The sequence below is a fragment of the Molossus molossus genome, unplaced genomic scaffold (assembly GCF_014108415.1).
Source record: "Molossus molossus isolate mMolMol1 unplaced genomic scaffold, mMolMol1.p scaffold_m16_p_6, whole genome shotgun sequence".
Taxonomy (NCBI): domain Eukaryota; kingdom Metazoa; phylum Chordata; class Mammalia; order Chiroptera; family Molossidae; genus Molossus; species Molossus molossus.
The window spans coordinates 99,914,892-99,938,303 of NW_023425399.1; the positions used below are offsets into that span (position 1 = coordinate 99,914,892).

The window sequence follows — 23,412 nt, forward strand, 5'->3', positions numbered from 1 at the left end:
TGTGTAACCATCAGCACTATCTAATTCCAGAACATTTACATCACCCCAGAAAGAAACCCCGTATCTCCCAATTCCCCTTTCTCCTGTCTCCTGACAACCACAACCCTACTTTCTGTTTCTATGGATTTGCATATACACACAATGGAATACTACTGGACAGTAATAAAAAGGAACCAACTACTGATGCACATAATCACATTTTGGATCTCAAAAACATTATGCTGAATGAAAGAATTCAGATACAAAAAAACAAACAACACCCAAAACTTCCATACTGTAAGATTCCGCTGTGGTTTTCCATGAAATTCTAGAAAAGCCAAAACCTTAGCAGTAGGAAGCATGTCAGGGTTGCCTGGGGCCAAGAGTATGGGGGTAGGGATTGACACAAAGGTGCACAGGGGAGCTTTTTGGAGTGATAGAAATGTTCTAACGCTTGACTGCAGTGCTGGTTGCAGGATGTATACATTTACCCAAACTCATCTAACTCCCTACTTTGAAAAGTTTATAAATGTCAATTATACCTCAATAAAACTAAAAACAAACAATCTGTGCCTCAATGAAGTTCAAATCATCAGCATGTCTTCCTTCACAGTTGGGCCCCAAATCTATCTTCCCAGCCTCATGTCCCTCCTCTCTCCTCCATGCATTCATTCACAAAACATTCTCTGACACTCGCTGTGCGCAATACCCAGTGTTAGGCACCCAGAGAAAGGGAGGAAACAGAACCTCTGTCCGCAGGGAACTCACTGTCTAGTCTGAGAGCAGAAAGGACACCCTCTCTTGACACACATCAGAGATCCTAGAGGACCACTGAGTCTTAAAGGAGAGGAATATGAATATATATTCTAGTCACTTTGAGTTTCAAGTCTGAATATAGTTTCAATTTAATTTTTGAATAGGTAATACATTTCCATGATTCAAAAATAAAAGAAATTATACGTTGAAAAATTTCCTCTCACCCCCACCGGCCCAGTTCCCACACCACCCCATATAACCATATAGTTGTTATAAATATGTACTTCCTTCTTTTTAAAAGAAAAGATAGTATAACATACACATTGTTTGTCATTTAGCAGTAAACCTTTGAGATTTACCCATATAGTTACAGCAAAAAAAAAAATAATTTCACTCTGTTTTACAGTTACATAGTATTCCATTATATGGATGTGCTATAATTTATTTATCCAGTCTCCTTTTGGTAAACATCTGAGTTATTTCCAACAATCTGTTATAGTAAACAATTCTGTAATGTGTAACCTTGTATAAGTGGTGTTTTATGTTTTGTCTTGTACACAGCAAATATATGTATGGCAACATATTGGACTTTATTTTTTTTAACCATTCCACAAATACACCAACCACTCATATATCTAGGCTGTTTTCTTTGCCTTGAAAGTCCCCATTGAATCCTTTTCTACTGGCAAACTCCTACTTCACCTCAAGATCCAGCTCAACTGCTACTTAATTTCTTGGGAAGCCTCCTGAATTCCCTCAGGCAAGATTAGGCTGCTCCTTCTCTTTTCTCTTCCAGGATTCCATTCCCCCATTATCAGAATTTTTGATTAACACTTCACTCCTCAACTCAGACTAGGAGCTATTCTAGAGCATGTGCTATCGTAGATTTATCTCTGAAACCCCTAGTACTTGGCACCTGGTAAGTATTAAGTAAAATGTTCATTGCATGGTTACACTGACAAAGGGGTGCTGTACTGCCCCTGTCCCTCACTTTCAGCTGCCTCCTGGCCTCTGCTAATAGAGGACCGACGCCAGACAAAGGTGGGCTGTGATTTCCCTTCCCCGTCCACCTAATTCCTTCCTGTCCGCCTCCACCCCTTTCCCCCTTGGGATTCTGTCCACAGCTGCCCTTGTGGCCCTTGCTGGATCTGGCATGGATAGCAGCTATTACAGCTCTTTAGAAAATAAATAACTAAATGAAATGGAGCATTGGCTCCACCCACCTTCCTTCTTCCTCATCATCTTTGGTCTCCTCTGAAGCTGAAAGAACAAATCGCTTGATAGTGAGATACACATCAGTCACCCTCAAAAAGAACTTCCTACACTGTAGGCCAAAGGAGATGGCAGTTTACTATGGTACTTTTAGGAATGTGGGAAACACTTATAACATTCACGTGAACCAATGCTAAGTGATTTTCAAGGGCAACTTGAATTATTTTTTAAAACGTTGGGTTAACTCTAAAATGTCATGATGCTTACACGTGCCTGGGGCTGTTCATTGTTGGTTATTTCCATGTTAATATATTATTCTGTTCCTTCCTAGGTGGGAAGGGCCATGCTGGAGGTGAGAACTCTCTGTCTCCACCTCTGGGTGAGAGCTCCCCACTCTTGGGAATCTTGGTTTCACAGGAGGTGGAGACATCAAAGCAAGCAAAAGGGAAAGGAAGCTTCCAAGCTTTTACCTGCCCAGGTCAGAGGAGGATAGAGAAATTGAGATGTCTCTCCTGGAGAAGTCTCAGGAAAGGTGGTGGCTTAGTTCCCCTGGAGCGCTTTGGGACTGGTCTTCCAAATCTCTTGCTTGCTTACCTCCTCAAAGAAATTGGAGAAACTATGTTTCTTCTTGTACTTTCAAAGGTCAGATCTAAACGTTCCATCTTAGTTTTAAATAATGGCAACACTTGTTCTTTCTGGCACATTACAAGTATTGGCATTTTAAAATAAGATTGTTACATCATTTTCTAAGTGTATCCAAGGGAATCTAAATATCATAATGCATCTATCATCTATTTTAAAAATACATGAACAAGCTTTTCTTTAAAAGAAATTTTACATCACTCCTTTTTCCCTTATCTTGCCCCTGAACATTTTAATATAAGATTAGGCTGGAAAGTTTTATTGATCAACCTATCATATTTCCCTACAAAAAAATTTTAAAAATTCATCCTGATTTCATTGTTGATACAATTTTGAATACATAATAGATTTAAATAACAGAAAATATTACACATTTGGATAAACTATTAAAATTAAAGCCTAGAATATATATTTTTAATCCTCACCTGAGGATATTTTTCTATTTATCTTCAGATAGAGTGGGAGGGAGGGAAAGAGAGAGAGAAACATCGACGTGAGAGGGACACATGCACTGGTCGCCTCCCACATGACCCCAACCAGGGCTGGAGACAAACTGCAACTGAGATATGTGCCTTTGACCGGAATCGAACCCGTGACCCTTTGGTCCACAGGCTGACACTCTAACTGCTGAACCAAACTGGTGAGGGCAAGCCTAGAATATTTTTTAATCCTCACCCAAGGATATGGTTATTGATTTTGAGAGAGAGAGAGACATCAATGTGAGAAAGAAACATCAATCAGTTGTCTCCCATATGTGCCCGTACCAGGGATCAAATCCACAATGTAGGTAGGTGCCCTGACCAGGAATCAAACCCACAACCTATTGGCGTGTGGGATGACACTCCAACCAATTGACCCACCTGGTTAGAATGAGTCTAGAATATTTTTGTTGGAATGAAATAGGATTCAGAGTCAATTCCATTCCTAGTTTTCATTTTTATGGATAGAAGCCCGAAACACCGTGTTCATTCATTCAATGAATACTTGTGACAACAGCTACTCTAGGCACTTAGGATCCATTAGTAAACACTACAAATAAATCTCTGCCCTCATGGAGCTTACATCCTAGAGAGGATGGTAGACAATAAGCTATAAACATAACAAATAAATAATAGTGTGTATTAGAAGAGAAGAGCCATGGGAAAAGATAGAACAGGGTGAGAGGGTCTGGGTCATAGAAAGAGGGCTCAGAATAGGTTGTGATTTTAACAAGGTCTGGATGAGCCTCATTGAGAAGGTGACATTTGATTAAAGTAAGGTGAGGGAGTTGGTAATGCAGATATCCGGGGAAAATATGTACCAGGCAGAAGGAAGAGCCAACGCAAAACCCTGACTTGGGAACATGGCGGGTATCTTCTAGGATCACTAAAGGAGGTCAGTAAGGCTGCAGCAGAGTCATCCAGGAGGAGAGTAACAGGAGATAAAATTAGAGAACGAATGACTAGGGTGGGCTGGTGGTAGATCTTGTAGAACCCTATAGGCTATTGTTAAGGACATAGACTTTTACTCTGAGTGAAATAAGGAGTCATTGCAGGTATGTAAGCAGAGGAGTGATATGACCTTGTCACCGGGGAGGGACCAGTTCCAGAATGGGTCTGCCAAGGGCCAGCCTGTAGTGTGTGGGTTCTTGACTTTGTGCAGGAAAGATGTCACAACGTAAGTCCTGGTGATTTTGAGAGTAAGTTTTTTAAAGCAGGACAGTGAAACAAAGGAAGGGCTTAGGGTAGAGGAAGCAATAGGAGAGAGCCTAGGCGGTGCTCATTATAGGAAAGAAGTGAGCTACGCTGGGCTGTATGAACTCACTGAGAAGTAAAAGTCACAGTGACAGAAGTGAGTCAAGGCAGGGCTGCTTTATCGCACTGAAGTCCGAGAAAAGAAGGCCTTAGAGTCAGGTTCAGGGTTTAGCCTGGGACAAGCTGCTGCTACCCACTGCTTCCTTGGTTGCAAGTTCCTTAGAGTTTAGGAGATAGAGTTCCTCAGGAGATAAAAAGTAAAGAAGGCACACCTGAGACAGAAAAGCAGGGGCATGCTCCAGAGAGAGCCTGCACCAGGTCTTTGGCGTAAGGGTTCTTACCTGTTTTCTAAAGACAGGACTTTTAGGGGGATCTTAGGGGAGGATCTCAATAAAATATTCATCACCTTTATGCTGATGCACCAAAATGAAATTTATTGCCCTGACTTCATCCATCCTTCAGTGTGGTTGGCACAAATGGCACCAATTGGATTTGTTATCTCCCTGAGTAGGTGATAAGCTATTTACCCTCTGGTTGGGGAGAAGTGTTAACCATTTACTCTGTAAGTGTCCTTGGTTAGGGAATATAGAATTCTGCAATTTACTAGCTGGCTGTAAACTGCTTGGCCATTTAACTATCTGTTTCAGTTTCCCTATTCCACTTGTCCAGGCTTACTAACCTGTCTCAATCTGACATGTTTTAGGAGGGTCGCCCTGACTATTATGTTGAGAATAGACTCTAAGGAGCAAGACTGAGGGCTGGGAGAGCTTTTAGAAGACTCATCCAAGCAAGAGATGATGGTGGCTCAGACCAGGGGTTAGGTGGTGAGGGATACTCTAACTCTGGACTAGACATGAGATGTAAAAGAAAGAGGGAAGTCCAGCATGACTCCAGGGTTTTGGGTTGAACAACCTGAAGAATGGACTTATATTCAACTGAGATAGGAAAGTTGGGAGGTTGAACAGATTTGAGGAAGGATATTGTTCAGCTTGTGGCATGTTACGTTTGAGATGTGCAGTGGACTGCTGGGTATCAGAATCTGGAGTTCAGAGGAAAGGTGTGAGCTGAGGATACGAATTAGGGAGTTGTCATCATACATGGTGATATCATAGATCTTAGATGTTATTGAAAGTCAGGAGACTTGATGAGATCACCAGTGAAAGTAGTATACATAGAAGAGAGAAGAAATCCAAGGAACAAGCTCTGGGCCATTATAAGATTAAGAGGTGGAAGAAGAGATGGAATCAACAGGGGAGGAACGAGACAGAAAGGGAAGGACCAGAGAAAGACCAAGACAGGTCAGTTAAGAGGAGAACTGAGATTAAATCATTGGATGTAGGCAATGTGAAGTTCATTGTTGACCTTGATAAGAGTAGTTTTGATGGAGTGCTAAGGATGAAAGCATAAATAAAATGGGCTTAAGAGAGGGTGGGAGAACCTCTCAGCTCAAAAACCTAAAATATGCCACATGTAACCTTGTGTGTTGTTATGACTTGATTATATGTGTATGTAGTCTTACTGTATTTGGCATGTTTATAAACTGTATATAAATGTCATATGGCATGTACTCTGCTGCTACAAATGGGAGGAGAAGTAGAGAAAGTATAGACAACTCTTTTAGAAGTTTTGTTGCAAAGGAAGCAGAGAAATTGAGCAGTAACTGACAGTGGAAGTGGGTCAAAGAGAAGATTTTGTAAGATTGGAGAAATAGCTACTTGTAAGCTTATGGGAGTGACCCAGTAGAGAAGGGAACTCCGATAACATAGAGGAAGGGGTATAATTGCTGGAGCGAAAGTGATGATCTTGATTAGGCAGCAAGCTTAGGATCCATTGCTTTAGCAGAAGGACTGGCTTTAGCTAGGATCATGGAACATTGACCCTATACTGGAGAGAAAGGTGAAGAAGTTGTAGATGCTGGTCTGTGGCTACAGGTAGATGGGGAAATGGGATACTTTGGAAGTTTTCATCTCATTGCTTCAATTTTCTCAGTGAACTAGGAAGCAAGATTATTAACTGAGAATGAGGATGGGGGAAAAGAGGTGTAGGTTAGAGAACCGAAAAGGTATGAAATCCAGAAGAATGGAGGAGGGAAGTAGGATTCATGGGCAGCACTAAGGGCCTACTTGTTGTTCCCAGTGATGCAATGAAAGTGAAACTAGTCAGTGTGATTGTGTTTTCCTCTAGCCACATTCAGGTGCATGGGTGCTGGCGTGGAGTAAGTGGAGAGCTGGCTTGAATCAGGACAGTGGTTTTGCCCAGAAAGCAGAACAAAGAGGGAAGAGAGTATGTGCAAGCAAATGATTGTAATAATTGGCCATGGTAAGGATGAGAGAAAGTGGATATGTGGGTTGAATTGTTGGAGTTAGAGTGCTATACGGAAATATGGAAATAGGAAGTGGTTCAGAGTGTGACATGTTTGAAATTGTGACTATGAAGAAGTTGCAGAATTTGATAAGGTTTCTGTGATTATGCCCATGGAAGCAAGTGGCTGAGTTAGGATAGGACAAGATCCTTGGAGGAGAATTAAAGGAACTGAGAGGTCAGGGTATGAGAAAACTATCTTAAGTATATATTATAACTACCTAAGATTAAGAGAGAAGTGGCACTGGAGAGAAAAAAATGAAGGGGAATGAGAATAAGATGAGGAGTACTGGATAACAAGATTTAAAGTTGCAGGTTAATAAGGAAGAGAGAGAGAACAGTCTAGAAGCAATGTTAAGGAGCAAGGAGGACACCTCCCTCACCTCCAGGCACAGTCTAAGGGGCTTATGGTTGAAAATACAGTTGCCACTACTTGAGAGGAAGAAGAAGCAGTGTCCCCGGGGTAAGCTGGATTTCCTTTAGCAAGTAGGTGAAGGGAGCCTGAAGAAAAATTTTGAGGTGAAGCTCATAGGGATTGTCATTTGCATAAATAAATAGGTGTGGTGGCCCCTTATGATTCCCACCTCCTGGTGTTCATGCCTTGTGTACTTTTCCTTGAGTAGATATGTGGGACTTGTTTTTTGCTCTGGCCAATAGAGTATGGCAAAGGTGTCAGGATATGTCTGATCACATGTTATATGATTATGTTACATAAGGCTGTAACCAATGCTTACACTGAGACTCTCCCCCTTGCTGGCTTTGAAGAAGCCAGTTGCCATACTGTAAGCTTCCCTATGGAGAGGATCACATGTCACAGAACTGAGGGAGCCAACAGCCAGCTAGAGATTGAGGTCTGAGGTCCTGCAGCCTGTAGGGAACTGAATGCTGCCAACAACCACGTGAGCTTGGAAGTGGATCCTTTCCCAGTCAAGCATCCCTTTGTGATCTTGCAGAGGACCCACCTAAGCCACTTGTGGTCTCCTGATGCACAGAAACTGAGCCAATGAATTGGTGTTGTTTAAAGCTGCTGTGGTAACATTGCTATACAGGAACAGATTAACTAATACACATGGGAATGGAAGAAGTTTAGTTATATCAATATTATTCCATTCTTTTAACCCCAACTGAGGTTTATTGTCTAAGAATCACATGTTGATCAATCATCAAATCATCTAGCTAGATCTTCCTTCAATTTTGTTGATAGCAAAGAAGTGAAAACCACCTGACTTGCAAAATAATTTATAACCTATTAATTTGGGTAGTTTACTTTCTCAGCCGACACCAACTTCTGAATTGTCCCTTTGAATTACCCTGGAGGTCTTTACATGCTGAGTCAATGCACCTTAGAAATGGGTGAGAATTTTACTTTTTTCTAAGGTGGGAGAAAGACAGTTTTGAAAGGGGATGGAATGTCTTCTGGTGCTTTCTGAAGCTGAGAAATTTTAGAAAATAGTACAGATAACAGGAAAATCTGGAAATGAATTCCCTTAAAACTAGTCTTAGAGCCCTGGCCAGTTTGGCTCAGCGGTTAGAGCGTCGGCCTGCGATCTGGAGAGACCCGGGTTCGGTTCCCGCTAAAGGCACGTACTTCGGTTGCAGTTTGTCCCCGGCCCTGGTTGGTCGTGCGGGTGGCAGCCACTCGATGTGTCCCTTCACGTCGATGTTTCTCTCTCTCTCTCCCTCCCACTCTATCTGTACAAAACTAGTCTTAGAAAGATTTCACGAACCCAAGGGGTAAGGGAACACCAGTAAAGAGGACAGTTTTAGAGGCTTTCTGGTAGAAGAGGGGCTATGGCTAAGATGCCAAGGACAACATGGGGCTAGAGGGTGGAGCACGGTGTGAAAAGTAGGAGGGGGACTAGAGTTTCTGGGCCATATGACTTACTAGATAACTTCAGAACCTTCTAATTAGTCTTGGTGGGATCCCCAACTTAAGTATTTCCTGGTTGATGAGGGGTGGGGGGAAATACACACACACACACACACACACACACACACACACAGTATGTATTTAATGAAACGTCTTAAATATAAAAGAAATTCATGCTGCTTATAAAAATTTCAAGTTAACAAGTATAAAATCAAAAACAGAGTTTAGGCCTTTCCCTACCCAACAGGCACCTAGTTAACAGGTATGTTGTAGGTCCTCAAAGGTCCCTTCTCTGGCATTCCTTCTAAATCTCTTCCAACAATAACCACTAACTTTTACAAACACTTGGCCAGTCTCTCGTGTGTGATTCCTTGACTATCTTGTGCAAGGGGCAGTCTTGCGAATTTAAACACCTTAGAATCTAGTGATCCAGGGCTGGTGGAAAGGGAAGGTGCAGTCATCACGAGTTTGTTTGTTTTTTTCCCCATAGTAAACCGCTAGCTGTTAAAGTCTAATTTTTGTGCGCACAGAGGTCTTCAAAAACAAAGCCCCGCCGATCGCTATTTATAAGCACGTACTGGACGCCCACTATACGCCGCGCTGTCCCCTGCTGCTCGGGTACTTTTTGCAAAGGGATGCCAGTTTCTCTCGTGATCGTTCCCTCCAGGGCCGGATCCCAGGCCAGGACTCTGCGCAGCCCGCGGACTGGTGCTTCGCCACGGGCGCCTGCGCAGAGCGACCCTCCCGTCACTCCGGGCGGGAGGCGGGGGCAGCCGGGAGAAAGGAAAGCTGCGGGGGGGAGGAAAGGGCCAAACCCTGAAATTACCCGGATGTGGTCTCCGCGCGCGCATGCTCAGTGTCCTCTCGACAAGTTGGCAGCAACACCTCGGCCCTGGTCGTCGTCGCCGCTGCGGTAACGGAGCGGCTCGGGTGGCGGAGCCCGCGTTCGCGCCCGCCCGCTCTCCTCAAGAAGCCCTTCCCGCCCTCCCCTCGGCTCCGTGGCCGCCCAGGGGACGGGAGCGGGTGAGGGGAGCCGGACGCCCCGCGAGAGAGGCTCCCCCGCGGCGGGGCGGCCCGGGAGCTCGAGGCGGCCCGGTCCGCGCGGGCAGCAGCGCAGCGCCGAGGCGGGGCGGCCCGGCCCGGACGCTTCGGGCGGGGGCCGAGGAGCGCTCCGGGCCCGGTCCCCTCGCGGACTGGCTCCGGCGGGAGAGCGAACTCCCCTCGCCATCGTCCGAGCCCAGGTAACACGCCATGTCCCCTCCCCTTCTTCCCCCGGCCGGGCCCGCGCACCCCTCCCGCGGCTCCCCCGCCCCGGGGCGGGCTCCCGGCGGCGGCAGCGGCGGCGGCGGGGAGCGCGCGGGAGCCGGCGGTCCGCGCGGAGTGAGTGAGCTTGGTCGCTTGACGGGCCGGGCCAGGGTCTCCTCGGCGGGTCTGGCTGGGCCGGGCTGCGGTGCCTCGCGTCCCTGGGCTCCGGGGTCGGCCCGCCGGTCCCGAGCTTCCTTCGCAGTTTGTCGCAGAATCAAGTGAAAGTCGGAGGGGGACTCCGGCTGCAGCCGCCGCTCCTCTTTGTTGTTCTTGAGGAGTTGCTCTGTCCGCTGTGGCGAGCGCGTTGAGTCGCAGTGGTGGATTGATTGCCTTGGGTGGCTCGATGCAAGTTAGAAATGGCCCGTCTTCATTTCTTTGCTCGAGCAGATTTTTGTTTTCTCTTTGTCCCTTATTTTCTTCCTGGTTGTGTCATTCTAATTTACGTTCTGGCTGTGATTTGTTGACTTACTTTTGGAGTGTTTACTGCATGCCGCCATCATCTACAATAATCTTAGCACCTAACTGACCCCCCCACCCCACCCCACCCCCGCCCAGCCTCTAATTAAAGAAAAAAGATATAGTTTATCTTATTGTTAGGGCTACAAGTACTGGGTGTGAAATTGGTGTAGGATGGAGGGCGGTGGCTCCTCCATCACTTACCCCAACCTAGATTTTCAAAGAAATGGGTGTGTTTAGTTAACTTGAAAGGTTTCTTTGCAGGTATAGAGAGGTTTTAAAAAAACCCTCTTGAAGAGTGATAGCTATTTTCCCCCTGAGAACCCTAGTGAATTTTTAAAGTGCATATATTTGTTTCTTATTAATTTATTTTGAATTCAATTTCTTAGTGGCTTTAGTTTTTGCACCATAGTTTAAGGTGAAACTGCCTATTATTTAGGAATAATAAATATAAGATAAGGTGGAATCATTTTAATTACTTTGATTTTCTAAAGGCAGGTAGTCTTGGCTAATTTTTGTTTAACAACCTTTGACTTTTGACAGAGTTAGCATCCTTTTAGTTCCAGTAGCAGTTTGGTTATTCTGGTGTTTAAAAAGTAGGCTGAGTACTTTTTGCTGGAAGAAACCATTTAGCCTTAATAGAAAACACATAATTTCAGAAATACGTACTTTCACAAAGTAATATTATTTGGAAGAGTACATTTGAATACTTTCTATTGTGGATTTTAGAAATTACCTTTGCTGTGTTGTACTGAGACTAAATGTATTTCATTTGAAATGTAGCATATGAAATTCTAGTGTGTAACTTTCCTGCTAAGGATTTAGTTTCTCTTTTGGAAAGTTAGAACGTGACATTTCAAGTTGTAAATGATTGATATAGTTAACATTTTAAAATATGATTTCTGCCCTGGCCGGCGGTTTGGCACAGCAGTAGAGCGTGGGCCTGGGGACCAAAGAGTCCCGGGTTAGATTCTGGTCAAGGGCAGGTACCTTGGTTGCGGTTAGTCCCCTGCCCTGGTGGGGTCCTGTGGGAGGCAACCAGTTGATGTGTCTCTCTCCCATCGATGTTTCTCTCTCTCCCTCCCTCCCACTCTATCTGAAAATAAAAATGGAAAGAAAAGTACCCTTTGGTGAGGATTTAAAAGTATATATAAAAACAAAACAAATTATTTCTTATTGTTCCTTTGATAATGTCATGATATTTGTTTTCTTAATTGGGTTTATTACAGAACAAATGTAATAATACAAGCTGGCCAAGCATTTAAGATTTGGAGTATATTTAGGTTTAAAAGTGGTGATGAATTATGTAGGTTTAAGTTGTTGGAGTTAAAACTAAAAGCTTTCTAGACAAAATTGATATGTCATTTGTGAGTCTATTAATAGAAGTGGCTTTCTTTGCATTCCAGGTTTTTGGGAAGGTTGCTTTAAAGAGGTATTGCATCTTGTTTTATGTTTGAAATGGGGGTGCCTAAGTTAAAACTTAAGTGTTCAGCTAAATGCCTAAATGACTTCATTTTAATCTTGAGCTTAGAAAAAAACTTTAAATTGGTTTCGAGTTCAATGAAAATTTGTACTGAGAAAGTCACTTTGAAATTTTTCAGAATAAGTTTTATATGGATCATTGACCAAATGGCTCTGCTGCTTGAAGGAATTCTGCTTATACTAGAAAGCAGCAGATCTTTGTAAAAACCTATACTTCACTATCACTTTCTTTTTTAAAAAATATACTTACTGCCCTGGCTGGTTTGGCTCAGTGGTTGGAGCATTGGCCTGCGGTCCTGAGAGACCCGGGTTCGGTTCCCGCTGGGGGCGTGTACCTCGGTTGCAGTTTGTCCCCGGCTCTGGTCAGTCGTGTGGGTGGCGGCCACTCGATGTGCTCCTTTCCCATCGATGTTTCTCTCTCTCTCTCTGTTTCTCTCTCTCCCTCCCACTGTACCTGGACAAAAAATGGAAAAATGTCCTTGGGTGAGGATAAAAAAAATACACACACACACACACACACACTTACTGATTTTTAGAGGGAGAGGAAGGGAGAAGGAGAGAGAGAAACATTGATTTCAGAGCAAAGCATCCATAGGCTGCCTCCTGCATTCCCGCACCAAGGATTGAGCTTGCAGCCTGGGCATGTGCCCTGACCAAGAATTGAACTAGCAACATTTTGGTGCATGGGAGGACACTCAACCAAGCCACACTGGCCAGAGCTATACTTCACTTTCTTAAACTGCATTGTAGTTGAGTTTTATCTCCAAATTGTGTGTGAATTCTTTTTCCTGCATTTCCCTTCAGATTCCCACTCCCCTGCCCCCACCTTCCAATTAAAGAGCAAGTATAAAACTAATTTATGCTGCCCAGTCACACCAGTCACACTCCAGCTCTCTGGCTTGGAAATTGTTGTGTGTTTTTTTTTCCCTGAATGAGCTGGTGGTGTAGTAACATCATTAGACACTATTCTAATTGAGCTGTGAATTGCTGAGGCTTCTACTAGGGCAGTTAACCCTGCAGGATCCGCTTTGTTCATTATATTTAAAATGTATATTTATTTATTTAAATTTTTTATTTATTGATTTTAGAGAAAGGGAGGGAGGGAGAGAGAAAGAAGAAGAGAGAGAAATATCAATTTGTTGTTCTATCTATTCATGCATTTGTTGGTTGCCTCTTGTATGTGCCCCAACTGGAGATCTAACCTGCAACCTTAGCATATCAAGATAGCACCTCAACCAATAGAGCTACCTGGCCAGGGCTAAAATGTGTATTTAATCTTGCCTAAAATTTTGCCTCTTTTGGTAAGAACATACATTATTTTTCTTATGTTTAAACTTATTTCATTTCTATTTCATTCTCTCCAGCTCATTACTAACTTTTTTCATTTTTCATGCTGTGATTTTAGAGTGAAAGGTTTTTTAAGCATCTTATGTTAGCCTTTCAGTGCTCATTGTACATGTTGGATTTCCTTTTCCTTTTTTTTCCCTAGAAAGACTGTGTGGTTAAGCAGAGTTTTGTTACTTTAAGTGATGATTAAAGGTGACTCTCAGATAGTGTTTAATCATGTATAAAAGGAATCAGTTTTAGCAATTTCATTATTTTCTACACTAAATGAAAGAAGGACTTAGGTTAGCATAACAGAATTTAATTCAGTTTTGTTAAATTATTAAATTTTGGGCTTTTTGCTCAATAGTTGAAAATTCTATTGCTTTAAAAAGAGAAATTAAAACAGTTGACAAAAAAGTCTAAATATTCACTTGCGTGACTTTCAGTATTACATCATTTGCATCATCATATTCTAAAACATGTTTGATAATGGGTCATATTTAGAATTTTTGAATTTTTTTGCTCATTCTAAAATGTGTAATTTTGGTGATGGGAATGTAGCTGAATTTCTTTTTCTCAGGAACAAGGTATTTTGGGTTGTGTCACTTTGACACTATTACGTGGTGTGATTGGCATCCAGGAAAATTTATTTTAACCATGAGAGTGGATAAAAATGAGGGTAGTGCCTTCCTATATAAAACTAGGATATTAGGTACTCAGAATCTTATAATTTGTCTTGATTATTTGCTACTGCAAATCATACCATTGGTAAGATAGAAAGCTACCAGAGGCTAATTGTAACGATGTCTATTTATTGCATCTTAGTTTCAGTTTGGTGAGAATCGTAAATGCCTTTAAGCTAAAAAACTATACTTTATTGTTTATATTTTATTTTTTGTTCAGATAGAGTGGGAGGAAGGGAGAGGAAGAAAGAGAGAGACAGAGAGAGAGAGAGAGAGAGAGATCCATGTGAAAGGGACACATCAAGTGGCTGCCACCCGCATGACCAACCAGGGCCAGGGACAAACTGCAACCGAGGTACGTGCCCTTAGCGGGAACCAAACCCGGATCTCTCTGGACCACAGGCCGACGCTCTAACCACTGAGCAAGACCGGCCAGGGCTTATTGTTTATATTTTAAATGAGAATTGTTTGCAGTCTGGGAAATTTATAACTGTGTGGGGTTCATCTTTTTAATTATTATTATTATTTTTTTTAACTCTCAAGGTTTAGGATGCTATATTTCCCATGATGAGAGGTTGGTATATCATCACTACCCTAACTCAGAAGTTGATCTTTTAAAGTACACTAAAATACTTACTTGGGATCTTTTTAGAGACTTTGTTTAGGTGCTAAAATTAGCATCTAAACTCCCAAAGGAACTTGGTTCTCAACCTTGCCTCTACTTTGAAATCCCTTAGGGAGCTTTACAAAACTCTGATGGCTGGATCCCACCCCTAGAAATTTTGATTCAGTTGGGTTGGGGTATAGCCAGATAGGAGTTGTGAAGTGGTTGAGCTAACTTTTTCTTACTTTTATTTTTTAATTTTTCACTTGTGTCAGATTTACAGTCTTTAATACAGTGATGTACGTAGCACAATGTAATCTTCTCACATCTAACTTATTGGGTCCCTTGAAAATATTGCCACATTTGTTTTGCTTTCAAGTCTGTCCCTTCATCTCTCCTTCTTTCCCTTATTTTATTCTTTTCATTGTTTAATTCATTTGAACTGTCTGGTAGCAAGTTTTAGGATGCTGTATTTCCCATAATGGGAGTTTGGTGTATCATCACTATCCTAACTCAGAAGTTGATCTTTTAAAGTACACTAAAAATGCTTACTTGGGCTCCTTTTAGAGACTTTGTTTAGGTGCTAAAATTAGCATCTAAACTCCCAAAGGAACTTGGTCTTTATATAGGGGTAATCTGTTTGGAAACCATACAATTTTCTAGTCACCAATTAACTGGTCACTTCATTGGTTCCTGAGATGCAAGTTGCTTTGATTTAGCTTTTGATGTCAAGGTTTAACTTGAACACTCTGAGAAAGTTGCTCAACAAGCTCAAGTAGTTGATAGTTCTTCAGAGATCATCTGTGAGGGTAGCTTCAGTTCTCCATCTATATCACCTGAGGTGTCCAGGTCTAAGAACAATTGCAGCTCTGTCTCTTGAAGAGCTATTTTTTTTTTTTATCCTCACCTGAGGACATTTTTCCATTTTTTGTTTAGGTAGAGTGGGAGGGAGAGAGAGGAACAGAGAGAGAGAGAGAAACATCAACATGAAAGGAACACATCGAGTGGCTGCCACCCGCACGACCAACCAGGGCCGGGGACAAACTGCAACTGAGGTACGCGCCCTTAGCGGGAACCGAACCTGGGTCTCTCAGGACCACAGGTCGACACTCTAACCGCTGAGCCAAACCGGCCAGGGCTTGAAGAACTATTTTTAAAAATAAAACAAAATATTCTTTTTTCCCTCCCCACACTCCATTTCAACAACCAAAGATTCAGAATTGGGAATGGAGTGGACGGGGCATGGGAATCTGTGTTATTTTTAAAAAGCACCTCTTGATTTTAAAGGTGTAGGATATTTTAGTATGCTTATCCTATTGCTTCATTTGTTTTAATACAGTACAGATTTTATTTTACAATCATTGGTGCACTGGAGTAATTTACTTAAAATTCATTAGACCCTAATTTGCATGTTTAGAATGCAAATCTTATTTATGATTTGAATAAAAGGACTGCTGCTAAATATTTTTCTTTGTAGTAAGGTATGACTTCTTTAGCTTAATGTGGATGAATATATATGCAGTTGAGGTCTTTTTCAAGTCAAAATATGTCTCTTTTTTTTTTTTTTTTTAACTTTTTTCCTTCATTTATTTTTAGAGAGAGAGGAAGGGAGAAGGAGATAGAGACAGAAACATCGATGAGGAAAAACATCAATTGGCCGCCTCCTGTGTGTCCCCCACTGGGGATTTGGCCCACAACCTGGGCATGTGCCCTGACCGGGAATTGAACTAGCGACCTCTTGGTGCATGAGTTGACACTCAACCACTGATCCACACTGGCCGGGCATCAAGTCAAAATACATTTCTAAATGTAAAACTGAATTAAGGATATTATCAATGGTATTCACTAGTGAGTTCTAGAGCATTTGATATCAATAGATGGCCAGTCATTGTAATTGAATCATCTGCTGGAAGGGTAGCCGGAAGTAGTACTCAGTGGGGTAAGATAAACCAGGAATCGTCGTACATAATAAGCATACTAGGTGTATCTATGTCATAGATATTTCCTACTAAAATTAGTTGAAGGAAGAATTTTATGTGTATGGGTGTGTAGCTGGCTAATAGTAAAATGATATAACTTCCGTGTAATTACTTTTAATCAGTTGCATATATTCATGATATTATAATTTGTTTCACTATCTTTTCTGGTAATTTGTAAAGTGAAACGTGTAGACTAGATTAGTGCCTTGTAAAACTGACATCACCTCAGACTCCTAGAGTGCTTTTTTTAAAGGTAGGGCTCCAGCCCTGGCTGGTTTGGCTCAGCGGTTAGAGCATCAGCCTGCGGTCCAGAGAGACCCAGGTTTGGTTCCCGCCAAGGGCATGTACTTCCGTTGCAGTTTGTCCCCGGCCCTGGTTGGGTCGTGCGGGTAGAAGCTATTGGATGTGTCCCTTTCACATCGATGTTTCTCTCTCTCTCTCCTTCTGTCTCCATCCCACTCTATCTGAACAAAAAATGTCCTCTGATGAGTATAAAAAATAGATAAATAAAAATAAAGGTAGGGCTCCACTCTTGATATATACTTAATAAGGCTGGGCTAATCTGCAGGGGATTCTAATACAACCCCCTTTTGAAAGAATAATCTAGATGACTTGATGGTTTCCAGTTTTTTAAAACGATGTTTCCCAGAGTGTGGCCCACAGACTCCAGGTGGGGGCAGGGTGTCCCCATGATCCTATTCTTTTAAAACATTCATGAAGTCAAAATTATTTTTATAATAAAACTGAAGTGTTAATTTGCTTTTTTACCGTGTGGACATTTGCATTGATGGTGAAGAAGCAGTGGTGGGTAAACTGCGGGCACATTAGCATGAATCAAGTTAGTGGCACTGTATGAATCTTTATTGTGTTCTTCACAGCCAAACACACATGTTAAGCATTAGGGAAAAAAAGCCAGTTTCACTTAAGAATATCCTTGGTGAAGCAGTAAAAAGCTTTAGTATTTAAAACCTTTTCCCTGGAGTGTATCTCTTTTAATATTCAGTGATTAAATAAAAGCGTGCATCAAGTACATCTGCACATCAAAGTACTTGGTTCATTCTCTATGAAAAGCACTTCTTTAATTGAGGTGCAAGCTGAACTAGCTGCTTTTTTTAAAAAAAATTATTATTTTAGAGAGAGAGGAAAGGAGAGGGAGGGGAAAAAGAGAGAGAAAGATCAACGTGGATGCCTCCTACACAACTGGGATTGAACCCAAAACCTTTCTATGCATGGCAGGACACCCAACCAACTGAGCCGCACAGGCCAGGGCTAAATAGCTGCTTTAAAAAAAAAAAATCCTCACCCAAGGATACTTTTTCACTGATTTTTAGATAGAATAGGAGGTGGGGGGGGGGGGAGAAACATCAATGTGAGAGAGATACATCGATTGGTTGCCCCCCACATGACCCCAACCAGGGTTGGGGACCAAACCGAAACCGAGGTACATGCCCTTGATGGAATTGAACCCGAGACCCCTTGGTCTGCGGGCCGATACTCTAACTGCTGAGCCAAACGAGCCAGGGCAAACTAGCTGCGTTTTTTCCCCCTTTATTGATTTTAGAGAAAGAGAGGGGAAGGAAAAGGGGGAGAGAGACAGAAACATTGATGAGAGGGAACATTGATTGGCTGCCTCCTGCGTGCCTCCCCTCCCTCCCTTCCCCCGCCCACCACTGGGGATTTGGCCCACAAGCCGGGCATGTGCCCTGACCGGGAATCGAACTGGCAACCTCTTGGTGCATGGGTCTACACTTAACCACTGAGCCACATTGGCCAGGCTAGGAGCTTTTTAATGGAACATTACTTTTATTTTTACATAAAAGAATGGCTGACAGCTAAACCATAGTTATACAGATTTGGATATTTGGCAGGTATTTCTTGAAAATGAGTGAGGAGATTGATGGTGATATTAAGGTATGTGATTTGAAATAGATATATATTTATAAAAAATGTATATACATAAAATAAAATATTTCAACATTTGGAAGATCTGTATAACTCATTACACTATTTTCCCAAATGAGCAATGCGTGATGTTACAAAATCATGCACAGGTGGGAGATCCATTCAAAATACAATGCAGACCAATGGATTTTTGTATAAAAAGAACATTTAAAAAATAAATTTCCATTTGTTGCATTTGTTATTGAATAAAAGTTGAGTATCTATTATCTTAAAAGGCCATTAAAATACTCCTCTCTTTTTCAATTACTTACCTATGTGAGGCACATTTTCTTCATATACTTTTTTTTAAAAATATGTTTTTGTTGATTTTTTTTTTAGAGAGAGAAGAAGGGAAAGAGAAATAGAAACATTGATTGGTTGCCTCCCGCACACCCCACACTGGGGATTGAGCCTGAAACCCAGGCATGTGCCCCGACCTGGATGTGAACAGGGATTTTTCATCCATGGGACAATGCTTAATCCACTGAGCCACACTGGCTGGGCCTTCATATACTGTAACCAAAACAACACATGACAACAGATGCAATGCAGAAGCAGATGAGAGTCCAACTGTCTTCTCTTAAGCTAGACATTAAAGAATTTGCAAAAACGGAAAACAAAATCAGTCTGAATACTGATGTCTTTGTGTGTTTTGGAAAATAGATATTTTTCATAAGACATTTATATTAACAGTGGGTTTATTATTTTAAACTAATTTAATAAATACACTTTTTTTAGTTTTAATTAGTAACATGGTAGATGTCAATAGATATAACTCACATAAACAAAGACTGGAATTCTCAGTAATTAAAAATGTGCCCTGGCCAGTGTGGTTCAGTGGTTAGAGTGTCAGCCCATGCAGTGAAGGATTGTGAGTTTGATTCCCAGCCAAGGGTTGTAGGTTCAGTCCCTGGCCCTGGTCCCGGCGCATGTGGGAGGCAACCAATCCATGTGTCTCTCACATACACGTTTCTCTCTCTTTTTCTCTCCCCCTTCCTCCCTACCTTCCATTCTTTAAAAATCAATGGTAAGAATATCCTTGGGCAGTGCCCTTGGTGTCCCCCAGATCTGTCTCTTGCTTCAACAGTGTTTGAACAGACCCAGGGACACCCCCCCTTCCAGCCTCTTTTCCAATCATCACCTTTGGAACTGCCTCAGACTCCGAGACCAGCCAACATCGTTTTCTGACCTGAACTTTTTATTGCAGAACAACCATGAGCTCCCAAGTTTGTCTGAACTATTCCACTGAGGTGGAGGCTGTGGTGAATCGCCTGGCCAACCTGCATCTGTGGGCCTCCCACACCTACCTCTCTCTGGGCTTCTATTGCAACCATGACAATGAGGCTCTGGAGGGCGCGGGCTACTTCGCCAATTGGCAAAGAAGTCTGAGGGTGCTGAGTATCTCTTAAAGCTGCAGAACCAGTGAGCGCGGTGGCCGTGTTCTCTTCCAGGATGTGGTGAAGCCTTCCCATGATGAATGGGGCAAAACTGAGGATGCCATGGAAGCCACTGTGGCCTTGGAGAAGAACTTGAACCAAACCCTTTTGGATCTGCATGCCCTGGGTTCTATCCTTGCAGACCCTCATCTCTGTGACTTCCTGGAAAGCCACTTAGGGAGGAGGAGGTGAAACTCATCAAGAAGATGGGTGACCATCTGACTAACCTCCACTGGCTGGCAGGCCCCCAGGCTGGGCTGGGCAAGTAGTATCTCTTTGAAAGGTTCACCCTCAAGCATAACTAGGAACCTTTGGAGCCCAGAGGCTTTTGAGGGGCCCCTCTGCATTCCCCTAGTGTCTGGCTTTTGCCTGAGCCTCTCTCTGAAACCACTAGCCTTTCTTTTAACCACCCTGGAGCCCTCTCCCATGCATTGGACCAAATAGAAACAGTAAAGCTTTTTGCAGCAAAAAAAAATCCTTGGGTGAGGATTAACAACAAAAATAATAATAATAATTAAGAATGTAAAAAAGGAGAAACATCTGTAACAAAAATAAATTAATAAAAATTGAAAAAAGAAAAGGAGAACTAAGAACAGTTTGACAGATATTTTATTTTATTTATTTTTTATTATTAAAGTCAATTATTTTATTGAGGGAGACAGGTTACTCAAACGTTAACTGGTTGTAGGCAAAGGAAAGAAACATATTAAAAGTCAGGTGGGTTGGTAAAGGAATCAGAGTACTAAAGGTTCTGCCTAACAAATATTCTGAATCCAGGATTTCCGTATTTCTCTATGGCTCGATTTCTCATGGGTTACTGGCTATTCAAAAGTTCTGGAGTCCAAAGGAGATAGGATTCTTTCAGTTATCAAACAAGAGTCTTGAGGTCTTCTCTCAGCCAAGGCATCCAGTGAAAATATAATTTATGATTCAGATTCCACTGGAGGATTATGAAGTCTCTTTCGCATTGCATTGCCGTGCTCCCTGCTCTTGGTCCTCTTTTCCATGTACTCATTCTTCAAGCATTTTCTCATCTCCCAATCAAGATCATTGCAATGACCAAAAAATTTCAGAATGCTGTGATTTTTGTGACATTCCTTAAGTAAGTTAATCAAGACGTTGCTTCTTCAGTGTGCAAGTGTGCAGATAAGTCAGGATGCATCTTTAGGAGAAGGTGATGGAGCACAGCAGGGCAACCTTTTCCTTGGGGGTAGGTTGGAAGGGTAGAAGCAGTAGGGTACTTCTCACCGACTCGAGATCACACCGGGGGAGCTGAAGTGGAGTTCACCAGGGGAGGCTCCCCACCCCAAGGCCGCCTTGCCTGGGCGCCAGAGCCAGGGCAGCTCCTGGTCAACAGCTGCTATTTTAAAGTAACTAGTTATGCCTGGCTGGTGTGGCTCAGTGGTTGAGCATCATTGACCCATGCACCAAGAGGTTGCCGGTTCAGTTCCCGGTCTGGGCACATGCCCAGGTTGAGGGCCCAATCCCCAGTGAGGGGCATGCAGGAGGCAGCCAATTGATGTTCTCTCTCATCCATGTTTCTCTCTCTCCCCCTCTTTCTTCCTCTCTTTCTAAAATCAATAAAGAAAAAAAGAAAAAATAAAGTAACTAGTTATTTGTATTGACTAGATTACTGCTTGGTTCCATTGTTTATGTGATTTATATTACATCACTGCTAGTTCTGAGAATGTTATTAATATTTGTTCAGTTATTACATACTGGGAAACACGTAGAAGTCAAATTTAAGTAAAAAGGAAATTTCATTGGCTTGGTCTGGAAATAGAGCCAGCCTCAGAGTGCTGGATCAGGGTCACAACCAGCCAGTATTATTAGGACTCTATCCCCTCCCTCCCTCCCTCCCTCCCTCCCTCCCTCCCCCTTCCTCCCTCCCCCCTCCCTTCCTCCCTCCCTCCCCCCTCCCTTCCTCCCTCCCCCCTCCCTCCCTCCCTCCCCCCTCCCTCCCTCCCTCCCCCTCCCTCCCTCCCTCCCCCCCTCCCTCCCTCCCTCCCCCAAGGACATTTTTCCATTTTTTTGTTCAGAGAGAGAGAGAAACATTGATGTGAAAGGGACACATCGAGTGGCTGCCATCCGCACGACCCAACCAGGGCCGGGGACAAACTGCAACCGAGGTATGTGCCCTCAGCGGGAACTGAACCCGGGTCTCTCTGGACTGCAGGCCGAAGCTCTAACCGCTGAGCCAAACTGGCCGGGCTATTTTAAGTCTCAGATAGGCTCAAGGCTAACTACTCTACCAGCTCCAAGTCTCTCAGAGAAGGAGCTTTTTTTTTTCACTCTGCAGTTCTGTCAGAAATCCTGGAGCTGTATCATTGGCCTGAGTTGGGTCCTTGCCTATCTTTGAAACAACTAATATGGCTAGGTAGTGGCTTTGGTTAGTCACGCTGGGGATTGTCCCACCTGCCCAGTTGGGGAAATTCTCCTTAGAAAGTCAAATTATATACTGGCAGACAAAATAAACAGGTATGAACTTTGTTGATTCTTCTAACAACCTGTAATTTATCCAGAAAAATGTTAATTTTAAAATAAGATTATTTAAGGTGAAGCTGGTATACCAATATGACACTTACTTTAGTTTTTAATGAATTTATTGGGGTGACATTGGTTAATAAAAGTATATAGGTTTCAGGTATACTACTCAATAATGCATCATCTGTATATAGTATTGTGTGTTCACTACCCAAAGTCAGGTCATCTTCTGTCACTATTGCCCCTTTACCCTCTTCTACCTCCCTCCAACCCTTCCCCCAGTCACCATGCTGTTGTAGTATGACATTTAAATCTAAGACCTATGGGTAAACAAGCACACTCTAAATTTGTTTCTTTTATTTATTTTTTAATATATTTATATTGACTTTTTTTATTTTTGAGAGAGAGAGGAAGGGAGAGAGAGATAGAAATAGCGATGTTACAGAGAAACATCTATCAGCTGCCTCCTGCATGCCTCCTCCTGGGGATGGAACCCACAAACCCAGCATGTGTCCTGACCAGGAATGAATTGGGACCTCTCAGTCCATGGGGTGACGCTCAATCCACTGAGCCACACTGGCCAGGCTAAATTTGTTTCTTGTAGTTATCATAAAGGTTATCACAAAATCTACTGATTGCATTATTCCCCTCTCAAGTTTTTATAACCATTAATACCTGTGTCTATAATTCTTTGTGCTTTTGGGGGTTCTTCTTTAACTGCCCTCAGTGTGATGAACCTCCGCTCTCAAATGTTCCTCTGTTTAGAATCAAGACTGCAGCCCTGGTTGGTTTGCTCAGTGGTTAGAGTGTCGGCCCATGAACCAAAGAGTCACGGATTCGATTCTGGTCAAGGGCATGTATCTCAGCTGTTGTTCATTCCCTGGCCCTGGTTGGGTTGTGTGTAGGGCAGCCAGTTGATGTGTCTCTCTCAGATTGATGTTTCTCTCCCACTCTTTCTGAAGATAAATGGAAAAAATATTCTTGGGTGAGGATTTAAAAAAAAAAAAAAAGAATCAAGGCAGCAACTTGTTACTGCAGGCTGAACTAAGCCTGCACATCCTTTTTTTTTCTTGCTTACTGTAAGCCTATGATTAGAATTTCTTCCTAGTAATATTTCACTAGGTCAGACTTTTTTTTCCTTGTTAAACACTTTTCACATATAT

General features: G+C 42.5%; 1 protein-coding gene and 2 pseudogenes across 3 annotated transcripts in view; 2 read left to right on the plus strand and 1 right to left on the minus strand.

Moving 5' to 3' along the window:
• The first annotated feature begins 9,694 nt into the window (after window positions 1-9,694).
• Window positions 9,695-23,412, plus strand: part of SMAD4 (SMAD family member 4) — a 67,852-nt gene continuing 54,134 nt past the window's right edge. For all 3 annotated transcript variants that reach the window (XR_004957020.1, XM_036244217.1, XM_036244218.1), the window contains exon 1: window positions 9,695-9,794. The gene's annotated coding sequence lies outside the window, so the exon portion shown is untranslated. The remainder of the gene's footprint in view (window positions 9,795-23,412) is intronic.
• LOC118618178 lies at window positions 19,277-20,130 on the plus strand (annotated as a pseudogene).
• On the minus strand, window positions 20,560-21,057 carry LOC118618179 (annotated as a pseudogene).